The sequence below is a fragment of the Taudactylus pleione genome, unplaced genomic scaffold, assembly GCF_031769625.1.
Source record: "Taudactylus pleione unplaced genomic scaffold, aTauple2 ptg001745l, whole genome shotgun sequence".
Taxonomy (NCBI): domain Eukaryota; kingdom Metazoa; phylum Chordata; class Amphibia; order Anura; family Myobatrachidae; genus Taudactylus; species Taudactylus pleione.
This window is the reverse complement of record NW_028286142.1, coordinates 389,437-408,825: the sequence shown is the minus strand read 5'-3', so window position 1 is coordinate 408,825 and position 19,389 is coordinate 389,437. Positions and strand designations below refer to the sequence as shown.

The window sequence follows — 19,389 nt, the reverse complement described above, 5'->3', positions numbered from 1 at the left end:
CAAAATGAAATAAAAAAATTTTTCCTTCCAAGTCAACTTTTTCCTTTTGTTTTTAGCTGGCAAAGTATTGTGACTCAATACTCCACAAAGAATAGGCTACATAGGGAAGGAGAAAAAGCTATATATAGAGAAGTAATGTTTTATTCGAAGTTACACAAAATAAAAATATATACATAAAAATCCACCATAAACATATAAACAAGGCCGCGTACCAGATATTTGGGGTGCAGTTTCCGCACACCCAAGACCGCATAAGCAGTTTGTGCACTAGGAGCGACTGCCGATAATGTGGAAACGTGTCCCCAGACGTTAGTACTGGTACTTATGGTTCTTGCCTCACCAAGCGTTTCCACTCTACACAGGAGTCTTTCAAGGTGTGTGTGTTTGGTGGCAGGCCACAGCCTATATAATCTCTAGTACTTCCTCATTGATCAAAATCCAGAGTGGATCCAATTAAGTTTAAACAAATAGTTACTCAATAATGTATACATCAATTCATCCACTTTTAAGAACCTTTTATCCTTTTAATTATAAGTTTTACATCCTCCCTTATAAATGTATTAACTTGTAAAGCTAATAGCGTTCCACCACTGGAATACACCCAACTTCCGTTTCTGGTCCTCCTAGTCAAATAGCCCAGATGTCCCATGTGCAGGCCTTCTTGGTTAGCGGGCTCCAGCGGCTCCCCTGTCATACTCCTAAGATTTGATATAAAAATATTAGAATAATACAAAGAAGATATTCATAACTTATATATTATGCTTATTGTAATAATTTTTATAGTAACACTTACCAGCTTTGTGGAGCTCCCTGGGACTGCAGGGAGACTAGAGATGAGGTAGCAACAGCCTCGCTTCTGTATAGTCAGACACTGCTTGCAGAGCTGGGGGCGGGGCCACACAACGGGCAGTAAGCTGCACAGAAAGAGAGCAAATAGAGGCATGCCTCTGAGTATGAGGGCCGTGCCTTGAGCACTGATGGACACCTTGGATGTGTCATGTAAGCAGGAATTGCACTTCAGTGTATAGAGATCGGAGCTCAGTCACCAGCAGCAAGAGAAGACACAGTGATGCAGGTAGGAGAAATCAATGGACACTGAAGCTTAGTGTAGTGAGGGGAGAGTTACAGTGAGTAGAGTGTGAGACAGGCTCCCAGCACGCAGACCCATCTCCATGTGTGCCTCCCTAGCCATTGACCTCACTGCATGTCACTGCATGCATGTCAGAATGCTCCATGTTAAGCAGATCGGCCATTGTGGGCCCATGATTACTTAGCTGACAAGATCTGCCTATTTGTGAGCAGCTTCAACTATGTACTAGAAGAGGATGCCAGTGCAATATAAAATAGATTACGTTCCATCTTAAATTTACACAGAACTTCCTTGTAACTTACAATATCTTCTGTTCTCGCTTTGTTTTATTTTCCTCATTAATAATGTGGTAATTGTCATCACTGTTGTATCTCTGTGTTAAAATTACAGTTTAGTTTGTTACTGTTGTAGCTAAGTAATTTTTCACGAGAGCCATTTGGTTGCTATAACAAGCTGATCTCTGCTCTCATATGCCAAACATCAGTGCCTAACTGTCCTTGAAAAGCAGCTGTCCTCACATTTGTTACTGCAAGTTATTAATGCAGAGTGAGTACTTTTTCCCTGCTATGTCTGAATTTCAGCTAAACGCTATGTGACTTCTAATTATCATCCAAGTTGGTGTTGGCGACGGATAGCATCCATTTGAAACCAATTTATTGCTAGTGCAACTCTTCTCATGGTGGGTTATTTTATAATTAAGGATTCTTCTGTATCTATTTTATGTTTTGAAGTTTAGTTTGCTCAATATATGCTTGGATTGCAGAATGATTATGATGTGCCTTATCTGCTGCTTAATAACACTATATGAAATGTCTTGGGATATTTAATAATCCTATGTTTAAGCCTTAAATGTCATATTTTGTCCGTTATTTAGTCATAATAGTGCATTTAATTAGATGTTTTTCTACTGTCTACATCTACCTGTCGGTGACATTTGCAGCTTAGTTTTATTTCCTTATGACTGGATTGGTGTACATTTTGTTTAATAGTGCCTGCAGTCCCAATCTTTATGTATGAATCCTGTGTGTGTGTATTGTAAGGGGCTCTGTGGTTGTTATACTACATATTAAATTGTAGGTTAAAGGCTATTTTATAGACGTTTACAAATGAATACATTGGGCAAAATTTACTAAGCAGCGGAGCCCTAAACCCCTGCGGTTTGGCGGCAGTTTTGCTATCCGCAGATTTACTACGGCCAAAACCGCTTCAAAACCGTCGTCATAACAAATTATACAATAGAACAGGGCTGTCATTTAGAAACCACCGCCAGACCACTACTAAACCCCGGGGTTTAGAACCCGATGCTTAGTAAATTTTGCCCATTGAATTACAAAGTTCTTACTGCGCTTCCTGTATAGTTACAGCTACCAGGTAATAACTGCCGCAGTCTTGTCCTAGTGTTCATCCCTCTGGTTACAGGGGAACCTTTCCAAGTACTTATGCATGAGGACAGCTATAGGTAGCACCTGGCATGACGGTGCTGTTTTCATGATCAGAGTGGAATGACACCTTTCTTGTCACATAAGCGCTTTACGCATGTCCACAAACAACTATCCTTATTGAGCCATATGGCGCAAGATGCCAGCGTGACTTATGCACTCCGCCATGGGTAACTATTTCCGTGCTTGCGTGCTTTTTCCTGAATTTTATGTCTTAGTCACATACATATTTGCGTAGGATTAGTATTTTGTCACAAATTAATTAGTATAAAGTTGCAGATTAAGTGTAACGAGGCATTGAACAGGTCACTGTATCTGACTTTTGCCTTTTTACCCAGATTGCGTACATTTTCCTGAATTTTTCGTCTTACTTCACTTATAGGAGCTCATTCAGACCTGCTCGCTAAGGCACGCTCGCTCTCTGGGTGCGATTTTCAGCCATCTGCGCATGCGTATAATTTGCAGTGCGCGTGCGCAAGTCATTCGTTGCGATCTGATATTTGTAGCTTGTAAGCCACTATCAGGTCGCTGCTTTGAGTGACAGTGCCGTTTGAAGGTGGTAACAGGGGAAGGGGCTTGTGAACAGTGGAGTGGATGTGCGAACGCAGGCATGTCAGGCAGGGCAAACGCCGTTTAAAGGGCGTGTATAATTAGCAAAGTAGGGTCATGGTACTCGTCACCTGAATGTATTTCAGCCAGCAATGATCGCAGTGCTTGCAGAAGGCTAAGGCAACCCCAAGGGCTGCGAGCAGCTCCGATGGCTCACGATGGTCCTGATTAATCATTCATTTCCCGGCGATGACCTGTGTTTCGAGTGGCAAGGGGGCGTCTTCAGACACTTGAGAATGCACTTTGCCGTAGCTCGCTAACACACAGTGGGCGTCCTTACGCGACGCAGCGCGAGCAAATCATTTAAATATCCGGCCCCTTTTAGCCAGCGAGCGATCGCATCTTGCGAGCGGGTCTGAATGAGCTCCATAGTGCACTAAGTACTTATGATTTGTACTGTATATTTGTATCAAAGAAATTGGTATAAAAGCACATAATAATTAGGGATGTGCACCGACTCCTGTGTTTTGGATCTGAATTTGGTTTTGGCAAAATGCCCTTGTGAGTTTTGATTTTGGATCTGTATTTTTTTCTAAAAAAAAAATCATACAAACTGCTAAAATCACATAATTTGGGCCTGTTTTAGTTCCTACAGTATTATTAACCTCAATAACATTTATTTCCAGTCATTTCCAGTCAATTTTTACTACCTCATAGCTCACAATATTGATTTAATCTAGTTTAGGCCAACAGGTTGCATCCAGCTAGTTGGCTGACTAAGCTAAGCAACAGCAGTGGGCGGCACTAACATGTGGCAATTTAGCTTCCAACATGGCACAGAGTGGCACTGCAGTGGTAGACAGGATGGCAGTTTAATAAACTATACGACCACTAGGAAGTTTAAATACCAAGAATGTTTTCAAAAACTAGGTCAGAGACCCAAGAGAATTGGAATACGTTTATGGACTGAAGACAGGGAAAGGACGGAAGAATTGATTAGTTTTTAATTTATTTTTTTATTTTAATGTTTTGATTCTTAAGAAAAGTTATGAGGGAAGATCAATGTAGGGTCAAGTTCTTCAGTTCCTAAAAGACCTCTTTGATCTGGAGGAGATTTTTTATTTTTTATACAGCTAATAGAAATGAGGTGGCCTTGCTTGTGGAGGTGCTGCTAGAACATACTGTAAACAGATGTTTACTTTGTACTCAGGGAGGTTGTTAGGGATAATGGGACCAAGACTTGCTGTTTACATCAGAGGAAAGCAGCCTGTAGTTTTCCAGCTAAACTAGAACTCCCAGCATCTGTGATGTTTGCTGGGCCTACTGGAAACAACAGGTGGCGTGCTTCAGGTTACCTCAGCTTGCTTTACGCACTGTATGCACCATGTAAATATGTATGTATGTGACCAATATACACAACTAATTTTTGTATTAAGCGTATTTGCACTTTATTGTACACTTCCTGACAGGAAGGTGCTCTGTGCTTCTTCTCATATTCGCCCAACCCATCAACTTGGTGGTTCAGAATTTTTTTAAAAACAATTAAAGGGGCATACAGGAAAGGGGCATACAGGAGATACTGTCTGTGGCCATTAAAATTTCTGGACATTCATAAACTATAAAATTAAAAATGTCAGGCAGCAATGCCCCAAACAGCACATAAAAGAGGTGCAAGATGGAATTGTCCTTGGGCCCTCCCACCCACTCTTATGTTGTATATATGAAACAGGACATTCATAGTTTAACAAACCAATCACTTTAGCGACAGGGACTGCCACTTGTGGCTGAAATTATTTGGTTTGTTTGGGCCCCCACAATACAAGCTGCCAATGCAAAGTGGACATTGGTGGCAATGACCCCATAAACAAACTGGCTTTACAACATAGGTAAAATCAGAAGTCGTCATCATCATCCCCATCAGTGTGTACACCCTCTTCTTCACATAATATTAATTCGTCCCCGCTGGAATTCACCATTATAGGCACCTCTGTATTTTTTTTACTTAATTGCTGGTAAAGGTCTTCCTCGTGGAATTTGTAATTAATTTTGATAAACATAATCTTTTCCACATTTTGAGGGAAGTAACCTCCTACGCCGATCGCTGACAAGGTTCCCGGCTGCACTGTAAACTTTCAGAGTACACACCGGAGGATGGGCAACTTAAGTAAAGCAAAGCCAGTTTGTGTAAGGGCCTCCAAATTGCCTGTTTTTCCTGCCAGTAGTGAAACGGACTGCCTGACATGCCTATTTGGATTCTATCCCTAAAATAATCATCAACCATTCTCTGAATGGAGACTGTATCAGACAAAGTCATGGTAGACATGTCACTAATTGTAGGCAGTTCTTTCAGACCTGATCTGATGTCATTAGGTTTTGCTGACTGATCTGCATCACCAGCAGTGGGTCTATTAGGAAAATTTAGTTTCTTCCTGGCAGCCGCAGAAACTGAATAAGGGGATGCTGCCGTGTCATGTGCCGCTTGAGCTGACAATTTTTTCACCAACGTCTCTTCAGATTTATGTCCGTCGGAAAGAAAGACACAACGTATGACTTAAACCTAGGATCGAGTATGGTCACCAAAATATAGTGATCTGACTTAAAAAGATTGACGACCCTTGGATCCTGGTGAAGTGAATGAAGGGCTTGATCTACAAGTCCCGACATACTTAGCGGAATCGCTCTGTTCCAGCTCCTCCTTCAGTTTCTCCAGCTGCTTTTGCAAAAGTCTGATTAGGGGAATGACCTGACTCAAGCTTGCAGTGTCTGAACTAACTTCACATGTGGCAAGTTCAAAGGGTTTGAGAACCTTGCACAACACGGAAATTATTCTCAACTGCGCTTGACTAAGGGGCATTCCTGCTCCTTTCCCTATGTCATAGGCCGTTGTGTAGCCTTGGATGATCTAATTCAGCATCTGCTGAAGCATATATAGGGTAGAATTCCACCTAGTTACTACCTCTTGCTTCAGCTGATGGCAGGGCAAATTCAACAATTCTTGCTGGTGCAGCAATCTTCGACATGTAGTTGTCGAATGTAGAAAATGCCCCGCACGCCCCTGTAATTTTTTTAAAAATTTGCACAACCAAATTAATTGTGTGAGCAAAACATGGGACGTGTCTCACAATATTGGTGGCATTGTCAGAAAACACATCCCGAGGAGAGTCCAAGCGGGGTAAGCCATTTTGCAATGATTTCCCTGAGTTTTTCTAAGAGGTTCTCAGCGGTATGCCTCTTAGTGAAACGGGTGATGCACAGAGTAGACTGCCTCTGAATGAGCTGGCATTTGTTAGATGCTGCTGTTTGCACTGTTGGAGGCAATACACCTACCCAGTGGGCTGTCACAGTCATGTAATCTTGCGTTTGCTCTGTTCTGCTTTTCCACATATCTGTGGTTAAGTGAACAGTGGGTACAACAGCATTTCGGAGGACACTAATAAGGTTTTTGTTTAATGTCCTTGTACAGACTTAATGGGTACATTACATTAATACATTATTTTCTCTATAGAGTCTTTAATGTAAAGTTTTTATTTTTTTGAGTTGATTCATTTTTTCTATCTTTTGGAAACCATTTAAGAAAGCTTGATTGTAATTTTCCTTCAAGATCAAATCAGTATTATTTTGATCCATTGTTGCGGCCCATAGGCCGTGCCTACTCTGCCTATTTGCTAATATGGCACTGGTTCCTGCCCATACAGGAGACCAAAATATATTAAATCCCAATAATATACCATCCTATATGCTAGTATTGTACATATAATAAAGTTATATACACAATCCTAGCCCCACGTTCTCTCTTCCTCGCCATACATGTCAAAATTTGTGTTAAATTGTGGATAGTTTGGGCGTTCTCCTGAATCCAGGGTATGACACAACTGTATGACATCAGCCAAAATTTAATTACATAAATAAATGTATTTTAGAAATAATTATATAATTAAAAAATATATGTATTTTTTGGCACATCTGATCACTAATGAATGGATTGAGTTTTGAATAAAAGAAAGTCACAATGAACTAGCACTATCCCATTATGAAGTAGGAAACATGGAGGGCGTTACAGGAATCCAGGTGCTGGCACTACATGGCTGTATGTTTTATCCAGAGAGAGGTTTAGATCAAAAACGGGAACAGATACAGGCACAGTATGTGAGCTGGCGCGAGTAAACTCCAGAGATCCAATGAGTAATACGTTTTAAATGTTTGTGATTTATTTCAATTGTTGATGCATTTGTTTTTAATCCCTATTTAAAGGGAGCTGTGTTAAACGTACTTTACTTTATCATTTGTGCATCCCTGATCATGCTTTTTAGATTTACCCACTTCTTTGTGCCTTGTTAGGAGGGGACAAGAAAAGGGGGACTGCATGTACCTATATAAGGAAGATAGAACATATTAATCTGCTAGTGAGAATCAATTGCAAGTAATGATTTTGTGCAGGTCAGTGAGAGGGAGAAAGGGGAATATAAAGATTGAAGTTTCATATTTTGGCACGTATGGGATACCAGGATGTAAACCTGTTTCACCATCTTATCTCTTTATCTGTCTGTTATTACTCAGTCTTGTAATATTACTGTTCTATTACGGTTTTGTTCAGAGCCGGCCCTAGACAATTTGGTGCCCTAGGCAAGATTTTGGCTGGTGCCCCCTACCAGATAATCCCACCACTAAGCTTAGTGTTTATATACGGACACCAAAAATAACCTAGAACCCTCCCCCTCTGCCCGCCGATCCATCGCCGCAGGTGACCGATAATTTTTTTTTTCTGTAGACGGAGGAGCTCAGGTAGCTGTACCAGTAACACAGCTACAGCTACCTACCTCCTCATATCTACATGACTGAGAGGCTGGCTGAATCTAGTGGGAGCTGCAGTGGCAGCGCATAGCTCCACTGTTCCCATGGGGCTTTCTGTCCCAATAGCTGCAGTTGTGTGTCTATAGAGAGGAGCATGATAAACATGGTGTGATGCAGATGAGAATGTCAGGATAGGGGAAATAGGGAAATAAGTTATGTGAAAATATGAGATATGGTAAGAACTTACCTTTGTTATCTCTATTTCTACGAAGTCCATAGTGTTCCACAGGATACCTTGGGGTATAGGTGATGACGTCAGGCATCGGGCACCATAGAGTTAAAGTTTTCAGCCTCCCAGGATGCACTAGGGTCCCCCTCCTATACCCCGCCCCCGAGCCAAGGCATCTCAGTTACGTACCAAGCCATAGGCCGGAGGAGGAGAAGGAAGAGAGAGAAAAAAGATCTGGACACACACAAGAATCACATTCTCACCAGAGGGAGACGGAAAAACCGGTGACCAGAGTAAAGCCCATCTGCAGCACAGGTGTGACAGGGCGGGAGTCCTGTGGAACCCTATGGACTTCGTAGAAATAGAGATAACAAAGGTAAGTTCTTACCATATCTCATATTTTCTAGATCAGGGTCCATAGGGTATCCACAGGATACCTTGGGGATGTCCCAAAGCAGTATCCTTTAAGGGTGGGGACGCTCCTGTGCTGAAAGGAGAATCCGCCGCCCGAAGGAAGCTTCCTGAGAGGCAAAGGTGTCAAACAAATAATACCTCACAAAGGTATGGACAGAGGACCACGTAGCAGCCTTGCAGATCTAGACTGCAGAGGCACCACGTCGAGCTGCCCACGAAGGACCCACAGGCCTAGTGGAATGAGCCCTCACAGAGGATTTCCTCGTTGATGTGGAAGCTCAAAACAACTTTGGGAAGGAAACCAGGACGAGAAAAGGGGGTCTACAAGAGAGAGCCCCTAAGTCAGAAACACGTCTGGCTGAAGCAATGGCCAGAAGGAAAACAGTCTTAGCTGTTAGCCATTTAATATCCACTGAGCCCAGTGGTTCAAACGGCGGTCCTTGGAGAGCCCTCAGGACCACAGCTAAATCCCAAGGCGCCACCGGTGGAACAAAAGGTGGCTGAATTCTGAGAACACCTTGCATAAAGGTGCGCACATCAGGGATTGCAGCAATCCTACGATGGAACCAGACAGACAGGGCAGACACCTGTACCTTCAGAGAAGCAAGGCGAAGCCCATGGTCTAGTCCCGCCTGTAGAAAAGCCAACACTCTAGACAGACGGAACTCCCAAGGTGCATAACCTCTCGGCCGACACCACTGGAAGAACGTATGCCACACACGTTGGTATATTCTTGCAGAAGAAGGCTTCCGAGCTCTTAGCATAGTCTGTACTACAGAGCTGGAAAACCCCCTGGACCTTAACATGGCCCTCTCAACAGCCACGCCGTCAAAGACAGCCGAGTCAGGTCCGGGTGAAGACAAGGACCCTGTGACAGAAGGTCCGGTCGTAGCAGCAACCGCAGAGGACTGTCCACGGACAGACCCTGAAGGTCTGAAAACCAGTGCCGCCTGGGCCACGCGGGAGGTATCAACAGGAGCGTCCCTCCTTCCTGTTTGAATTTCCGGATTACCCGTGGAAGAAGGGAAAACGGAGGAAAGAGATAAGCAAACCGGAACGTCCACCGGACGGACAGAGCATCCACCAGAGACGCCTTTTCATATCTTGTGCGAGACACGTACATCGGCAACTTGTTGTTGTGCCATGACGCAATGAGGTCGATCTCTGGAAGACCCCACCTGTCCACCAGAAGTTGAAAGACGTCCTGGTGCAAAGACCATTCCCCCGGATGAACGTCCTGGTGACTGAGAAAGTCCGCCTCCCAGTTGAGAACTCCCGGGATGAATACTGCTGATATGGTCGGGAGATTGCGCTCCGCCAAGACCAGGATGCGGGACACCTCTACAAGTGATGGACCGTAGGGTCTCCATCCGAAACCTCGGCACCCGCAAGGACTTGTTGAGTGCTTTGAGGTTGAGGATCGGACGGTACGACCCATTGGGTTTCTGTACCAAAAACAGATTGGAATAGAAACCCTGGCCCCTCTGGGAGAATGGAACAGGCACTAGAACTCCAGCCTGGAGCATAGTGTGCAAAACCTTCCGCAGTTCCATGGCTTTGTTCCGGTCTGATGGAAGACCCGTGGTGAAGAATCGGGACGGGGCCTGTGCCGGAAGGAGAGGGCATACCGGTGAGAAACCACCTCGTGAACCCAAGTGTCTGTCGTGGTAACCGACCAACACTGGGCGAACTGCAGCAGGCGGCCTCCCACTTTGGGATCCCCCAAAGGGAGGCCCGGACCGTCAGGCCGCAGGCTTGTCATCTGGCTTAGGGGCTGGACGTCTGGTACTCCAGGCCTGTTTCCGGGGCTTGGCCGATTTTTGGGGGCCAGCCTGTTGGGGAAAAGACTGTGCCTTAGTCCTACCCTGGGCCCTGTAAGGCCGAAAGGACGACGTACCTGAACTGGAAGGAACCGCCGCAGGAGACATGCCGATTTGGCTGCCGCCAGTGTTGCTACAATTTTGTACACATCCGGACCAAATAGGACTTCTCCATTAAAAGGCAAATTTTCCAAGCCCTTCTTGGAATCAGCATCCGCCTTCCAAGATCGCAACCATAAGGTGCGACGAGCAGCCACAGCTGCCGAAGAAATCCGAGAAGTCAGGGTACTGATATCCAAGGCCGCTTCATTGATATAAGTGGCCGAATCTCGGAGATTGCCTATCAACTCGGTCTGTTCAGCCGAACAGTTGGAATCCAAAGACGCCTTCAAACTATCAGCCCAGCGCTCCATAGCTCTGGCTACCCAACAAATGGCCATAGCCGGCCTGGCTGCCCCCCCCCCCGCAAGGGAATAAACGGACTTTAGGCAGATCTCCACCTTACAGTCCGTAGCATCCAAGGAGGGCATGGGCAATGTGGCACTTCGGACTAGGCGTGTCACATGAGAATCCACCTGTGGAGGGGATTCCCACTTAGAAAAATAATTGTCCGCAAACGGATAAGCCACCGCCAAGCGTCTCTGAGGCTGATACCGTTTGCCAGGGTGTTTCCACGCCTCCTCTAAATGGTCTACTAACTGACCCAAAAGAGGAAACACTGTGGCGTCACCCTTAATATCCTTAAAAAAGGCATATTTTGACTTGGACACCGGAGGATCTTCATCCTCAATCACTAAAGCCGTGCGGACTGCCTGAATAAGTCCAGGAATATAAACCTTGGACTTAGCGTCCGACTCTTTAGAACGGAGAGGTTCTTGGTCAGAAAGATCCAGAATCTCCCCATCATCGGTCGTCACGTCGTCATCCTCATAAGGAGCGGACAGAGACGCCACCGGCCGTTTATGTGGCCTCAACACTGACTCCCCTTGTAACACGTCCGACAAATGCTGTGCAGAACTTGTCAGTGAATTAACCCACGCAGGCTCCTGAGAGACCTGGGGAGGGGAAATAGGGAGACTGTGGGGTACCATCAATTGTCTCGGGAAACCCTGCATGGGTGACGACACCACTGACTGCTGGGACAATCCCATATGTGGGAACGCAGGCTGCGGAGCTAACTGGCCCACGAGGGTTGTAAGTGCTTTGGCGAAACAAGCCCAGGGCGGCTCCTGTACCGGAGCCGTGACAGTAATTGGCCGCGCCAATAAATAACACTGTCTCGTTACCCTCCCTCTCCGCTATTGGTACCTTGCATGTAGTACAAATAAGCTGGAGAGGAAAGTCACTCTCCGACATGATGGTAAGTATGTGACCCCTCTCACTGATACTTGTTAGTATAGTGGGATAACCACCCTGCAATCACCGCACCGCAAGGGCTTTAGCAGAAGAAGAGCAGGGACAGTAAAATGGCTGACAGTAGAAAGTGAAAGTACAGGCAGCAGACGCTAGCAGAAGTCACATACAATGCAAAGAAATCAATTCCTGCACTATCAGCGCTGATCCTCAACTACGTAGACACAGAGCCTGGTAGGACACAGCGCTGCATACACAGACCTGTAACCAATGGAGGAGAGGTATGCCGGGGGACCCACACCACGATGCCACCGATCATCAGCGTCCAGCAGCGCTCACCATGCTTCCAGCAAAAGATGGCCACCGAGGAGCAGAGAGGAGGCCGGCCTGGGGGAGGAGCGCTGCCACAGGGCCAGTCAGCAGATGCAGAGAGGGCGGGGGAGGCGCCGGCTGTGTACAGAGAAGGCGCGCTCCCCTGGCATGCAATTAACCCCTGGGACGCCGCAGCGCTACCGTTCAGCCGCGGTCCGCTGTCCCAGGGGGGTATTGGAAGCGCAGGTTAGTTACCTGGCTCCACGCTGCAGCCAGGCCCCAGGGAGCCCCCTGCCTGGGGACTCTGGACCATGTACTCAGCAAGGACCCACCGCAGGACCCCGCTGCTTACCTGCTGCCCCCTTGAATCCGGCCATGGTCCCAAACATCTGGGGGTCACTGCTAGCTGTGACCCCAGATGCTTACCAGCATCCCCGGATCAGTACCGGCGTTCTGGTACCGGCGGGGGTGTAGGGAAGACAGCATGGATGTCAGCCTTGACTGTCCATGCTGTACTTCTAGATGAGCAGCCACAGCTGCTTGCGAAGAAACTTCAGGGGCTAATCTTAGCCCCCCTCTAAACAGGTGCATCCGACTCCGAGCCGGGCACCAACGAAACTGAGATGCCTTGGCTCGGGGGCGGGGTATAGGGGGGGGGACCCTAGTGCATCCTGGGAGGCTGAAAACTTTAACTCTATGGTGCCTGATGCCTGACGTCATCACCTATACCCCAAGGTATCCTGTGGATACCCTATGGACCCTGATGTAGAAAGAAGATATTACGATAATGAGATGGGAGTGGGTGCAATATAATAGATTAGAGGGGAGATGGGTGGGAAATAGGGCTACATTGGGATGGTGTAAAACACAGGACAGAGGTAGATGAGAATTACCTATATATATACTGGACCCATACATAGAATTACAACTGATTACTCACATGTCACAAACTTTTGTATTTACTTGTTTTCTATATCAAAAATTTATTTATAAACAGCTCATTGGTGGACCTGGATTATAAATCGGCTGCAGACATATGCAGAGATAATTCACAGAGAATGCTATGCTATTCTATAAGCAGGAACATTCTGACCCTGGACACTGCAAAACCCCTTTAGTCAGAATGGAATTTATGCAAAAAAGGCACTTTGTAGCTGTAAAATCCAGAGAGCAAGTAAAACAATTATTCAGGAAGCTGACATCTTAAAAAAAAACGTCCATGCAAGTTCTAATCGTCTATTCCTTTGCTTTACTTTACTTCTCTGTCTCCTGAGTCCCAGCTCGAGCTCTTATCTTTTCATTATCTCCTTCTTCTGGCCGCTCGGTGCTCTTCGAAGTTTCAGTGCGCAGGCTGACCGGGAGATCTGGCATTCACATGGAGTGTCACATGACACTAGCCTCTGACTCACTGACGTACACGTACAGCAAGCAGACAGAGGGCCTGATTCAGAGCCGGACGCTATTTGCGCTCGCTCGTTCAGAAAAAGGGGCCAGATATTTAAATAGAGCGCTCGCTCTTTGCGGTCTGTTGACGCCTCTATGTCTGAGCGAGTGAACGAAACATACGCTCGCTATTTTTTTAAAAACGCCCCCTGGCCGCTCGCATCCAACGTCATCTCCGCTATTTATTAGATTAATCGAGTACATCGAAAGGCGTATTACCTGCTCGCAGTGCTTGTGGTAGGATTTTCCTACCGCAATCATGTGAGCAGTTCAGGCTAAAAGACAACCAAGTGACGTGGTTGATGACGCTGCTTTGTTAATTATGCACACCCTTAAAATGCCCGTTTTGCGTTCGGATCTCCACTCCCTGTTTTCAAGCACCTTCCCCTGTTACCACCCACAAACGCCTCATTCTGTCACTCAAATTAGCAGGCATTCGCTATTTTGCGAGCACATAATTTCCGACCGCAATGACTGGTTCGCACATGCGTATTACAACCCATACGCATGCGCAGTTGTGCGAACATCGCTCGGAGCGAACGAACGGCTGCTTACGAGCGGCTCTGAATCAGGCCCAGAGTGCAGAGCTACAGTATGCAGGGAGCTCAGGGTCATAGTCTCTCCGTCTCCCGTCTACAGCTTCTCTCAGAATGATCTAATCAGAAGCTGCAGGGGGGAGAGAGAATAGGAACCTGAGCTCCCTGCATCGTGGATCGGATAAATCACCGCTGCAAGCGCTTTATAAATGGCGCTGATCTTGAAATTAATAAATACATAATTGTCCAGCCTCAGTGGTGCCCCCCTGCTCAGATGCCGCTCTAGACATTTACTTATTCTGTCTATGCCTAGGGCTGGCTCTGGTTTTGTTCCCAATTATAAAACGTAATGGAATATGCTAAAGCGATGTAAGTAAATGTTAATAATTGTTATAATAATATGAGTGGGAAGCCACCTTGAATAGAAAAAAAATGCCATGTGAAATTGTAATGAAATGAAGCTTGTGAGGGGTGAATTTACTTTTCCCCAGGTTTGTGTTTCTATAGTAGGACCCAGACATCAAACAGTCATAGGTGTTTAAACTTTTGTTACACTACAACTCGTAGCAAGTTCTGTTTGCCCTTCCATAGTGCAGTGAACTTTAATGTGCTTTCAGGACAGGAAGAAAATGTGTGTATTTCATTTCCTGTAGCTATGGGTAACATAGTTATTTTAAAGTGTTTATTGCGAGTTGCCTCATACCTGTTGAGCAACGTTTGCAGTTCTAATAGCTAAAAGATAGTTACACCCTTGTACTTTACCCTGAAATTTACTTTAAATTACCTTAAATAATGACATTGAGCCCTTTGGCCCTGATTCAGAGCCGGACGCTCTGACCAGAGCGCTCGCTCTGAATCAGGGCCCACCTCCATAATTATGGAGCGTCCTCCTGGACGCTCGTATAGCTGTGGGTCACCACCAACAGCATATACGAGCGTGCAGGATGATGGTCGCGATGGTCTTGACCATCGCGACCATCGCCACTGCGAGCCGAAGCCTGCTGTTGAGTTTCTCAACCGCAAGGCCCGGAGTGATTTTGGCTCTATCAGAGCCAAAATCACTCCCACTGACATCACTAGTGATGTCAGTGGGGCCGGTTTCTGAGGGTAGGCGTTCCCTTGGGAACGCCTCCGTCTGGGAGGCACGCCCACCAAAGGGGGCGTGCTGTCAATCAACATCGACAGCACGCCCCCTTTGATCAGGCACTACGAGCAAAGGAAGTCCTTCGCTCGTCGCGTCTCGCGCATGCGCACGACGGAGCTCCCTCCGTCGTGCGCATGCGCAGTGCAGACCATCGACCCACTTGCGAGCTGACAGCCGCTCGCGAGTGGGTCTGAATCAGGCCCTTTGGGCCTGATTCAGAGCCGTTCGCTATTTGCGGTCGTTCGTTCAAAAACAAGGGGTGGCTATTCAAATGATCCGTTCGCAAATTGCAGTCTGTTCACGCCTCTAAGTCTGAACGAGCGAGCAAAACATACGCTCGTTTATTTGTTAAAAACGCCCCCTGGCCGCTCGCACCATACGTCATGTCCGCTATTTATTAGATTAATCGAGTACATCGACCAGCGTATGAACTGCTCGCTATTCTTGTGGTTGGTTTTTGCTACCACAATCTTGCGAGCAGTTCTGGCTATGAAATAACCCAGTGACGTGGTCAGTGACGCTGCTGTATTAATTATGCACACCCATAAAACGCCCGTTTTGACCTTTAAGCACGCCTGCGTTCTGATCTCCACTCCCCGTTTTCAAGCACCTTCCCCTGTTACCACCCACATACGTCTCATTCTGTCACTCAAAATAGCAGGCATTCGCTATATTGCGAGCACATGAATTTCGGCCGCACTGACTGGTTCGCGCATGCGTATAACGATCCGTACGCATGCGCAGATGTGCGAACATCGCTCGGAACGAGCGTACTGCCGCTAGCGAGTGGCTCTGAATGAGGGCCTTTGTTTGTAAGGGATTACAGATAGTGGATAGAGGCCCTGATTCAGAGCCAGACGCTCTGAAAGAGCGCTCACTCTGAATCAGGGCGTTTTGTTTTTTCTGTGCGGCCTCCTGGCCCTCGCATAGCTGTGGATGACCACTCACAGCTATTGCGAGCGGCCAGGATGATGGTTCGCGATGGTCAAGACCATCGCGACCATCGGGGCTTGTGACGAGACCCTTGTGGTAGGGTCTCGTGGCCGCAAGCCCCAGAGAGCTTCTGGCTCTAATAGAGCCGGAAGCTCTCCCACTGACATCACTGGTGATGTCAGTGGGGCCGCCCACAAACGACAGGAGTTCGCATGGGAACGCCTCCGTTTGTGAAGCCACCCCCCCGCCACGCCTACAAAACGGGGCGAGCTGTCGATCAACATCGACAGCTGCCCCTTTTGTAGTGAGCCACGGAGCGAGAGAATTTCTCTCTTGCTCCGGGGCTTGCGCACGCAGAGCACACCATCAACCCGCTTGCGAGCGGGTCTGAATCAGGCCCAGAGTTCCTGTAAGACATTAGCTTCAAACTGTTTATCATGGAATATTGAGAACTTTTAGGTTTTCAGATTGCAAACCCAAGATGACACAAGTATGTGACAATGCAAAGTGTGTATAGAAACAGCGACCGCCTTGGTATACAGGATATGATGCTGTCCTTTCATTTAATATATGTCCACTTTCCTGAATGCTTTATCTGCCAATGCTCAGTTTCTGATCCTTCAGCCTTCTGGTGCATTCACATGGAATATGAGCTTGGCTTTATACACCTGGTGTGACCCAGATTTATATTTTAGAATTGTAGGAGCCAGCTCTGTGGGTAATGAGAACCCACAATATTGGTGTTCACACTATGTCTGTGCATAATCAGGAGTGTATCTAGGGGTCCAAGTGCAACCAGGCAAAGTAAGGGACTGGCACCCCCCATATTCCCATATTGTAAAAAGGGACAGCGTGATCTGAAAAGGGGGCATAGGGCCTGATTCAGAGCTGGACGCTATTTGCGCTCGCTCGTTCAGAAAAAGGGGCCGGCTCTTTAAATTGAGCGCTCGCTCTTTGCGGTCTGTTGACGCCTCTATGTCTGAGCGAGCGAACGAAACATGCGCTCGCTATTTTGTAAAGACGCCCCCTGGCCGCTCGCATCCTACGTCATCTCCGCTATTTATTAGATTCATCGAGTACGGTACATCGAAAGGCGTCTGAACTGCTCGCAATGCTTGTGGTTGGATTTTCCTACCGCAATTATGTGAACAGTTCAGGCTAAGATACAACCAAGTGACGTGGCCAATGACGCTGCTTTGTTAATTATGCACACCCTTAAAACGCCCGTTTTGACCGTTTGGCACGCCTGCGTTCGGATCACCACTCCCCGTTTTCAAGTACTTTCCCCTGTTACCACCCACAAACGCCTCATCCTGTCACTCAAATTAGCAGGCACTCGCTGTTTTGCGAGCGCTCGATTTCCGACCGCAATGACTGGTTGGCGCATGCGCATTACAACCCGTACGCATGCGCAGTTGTGCGAACATCGCTCGGAGCGAACGAGCGGCCACGTACGAGCGTCTCTGAATCAGGCCCATAGTCTCATGCAGAAGGGACGTGGCCGAACAATAGTACCCTCAATTCAAATTGCACCACATAGTAGTGCCCCTTACTCACATTACACCACACAGTAGTGTCCCTTATTTATATGACACCACACAGTAGTGTCTCTTCACATTACTCCACACAGTAGTGTCCTTTATTCACATTAGGCCACACAGTAGTACCCCTTATACATGTTACACGTCACAGTAGTACCCCTTATACATGTTACACGTCACAGTAGTACCCCTTATACATCTTACACGTCACAGTAGTACCCCTAATACACGTTATGCCACACACTAGAGCCCCTTATTTACATTATGCCACACAGTGTTACACCTTATACATATTATGCCAGGAGGGAGCAGCCGTCAGCGAGGAGGGGGGAGGAGATGGGAGGTATAGTACCTACATGGAGAAGGAATAAAGCTCTCCAGGAGGAAGCAGCAGTCGGTGAGGGGCGGAGGGGGGTATAGTACATACATGGCGATGAATTAAGCCCCCCCCTCTGGAGCAAGCAGCAGTCAGTGAGGACGGGGTGCATAATACATACATGGGAATGGGAAGTAATACAGCCCAGCAAAGAGATAGCCGCAGACACCTACCTCCCGATTCCATCAATCCCAGTTATCACATCATGCCCCAGGGCCAGTACCTGGAACATCTTTGTTCCCTTCCTTCTCAGCTGCCCCCAGCCATGCCCTCCTCCCCCTGCAGCCTCCCATGTACGATGAGTTAAGCTCTAGAGTCCCCCTCAGCCAGCCCCCTTGCGAGCCGGGCATCAGGATCAGTCAGCAGTGAGCTGCGGCACCTGGAGGCATCTGGGAAATGTAGTTTTCAATCACCAGGTTGTGGCCTCTGGCACTGAGCTGAGAGCCTGGGTCAGACCGCATCTCCCATGATGATCCTGCGCGATTATAGGAGATCCAAAATCTGAAAGTAGTTCTGTCTGAACTACTATGTGATTCTACCCCTTGGCCGTGTGTGGCATAGGCGAGTGTAATCCTGGCCAAGGGGTAGATACACCTGGTAAATGGGTGGGCAGTAATGTGAGCACCTTCCACCATTTAAAAATAAAAAAAAAGTTGGCTCCTTTGATGACTGTCCTGTCCTATGTCTCGCAAACAAGCTAAACGTCTTAATGGATAAAACCTGGCTATATACATTTAGGTTTATTATCAGACATTACGCAGAATGTGAGAGTAACACCTACTCTGATGCATCATTGGCGATGCCACAGTGAATGGTGCCATGTTTAGGTTGGGCTTGTGATTGTTACAAAATTTTGTCATCAGTCATCTGTCAACAATAACCATTGCCCCTGATCTGGTGCTGTTAATTAGATGTAAAGCCTTGTCGCTGTTCAGTAAGTGTATGCCCTATGTCACGAGCATACCTCCGAACATTTGTAAATACTGATTCAGGTCACCAGGCTTTGACTACATCATGCTGGGGGTCATAGACATGCACAGAACATTTCAGTAGAGCATGCACTGAGGGAAATCTAGTGAGAGATACTGTGCACTTAAAGAGACTTTCACAACTGGGGTCATGTCTAGCACCACCCTGGGGACATGTACAGCACTATTTTAATGCAATCAATCCCCGCTCTGCAATATGTCCCCATCAATCTCCTTTTTCGCTATTCAATGCGATGTTGGTTGGCCTAAAGGATTTCTTCCGACAAAAGTGACGGCCACTCGACTCGCTAAACAGGCTCACGGCCGGCTCTTTAGTCGGAGAATGCCATTTCTCATGACTAAACACCCAGGTTAAGTCGTGAGAACCGGCATTCTTCGACTTAACAGTGTGCTAAATTGAATAGCTCCAGGAGCTCCCTCCCGGGGCTAT

The 19,389-nt window shown here is 46.8% G+C and overlaps 1 protein-coding gene across 2 annotated transcripts in view; it reads left to right on the top strand.

The window, feature by feature from the left end:
- The window catches only part of SGMS1 (sphingomyelin synthase 1), a 302,954-nt gene that overhangs the window by 209,695 nt on the left and 73,870 nt on the right, over positions 1 to 19,389 (top strand). The window lies entirely within an intron of this gene.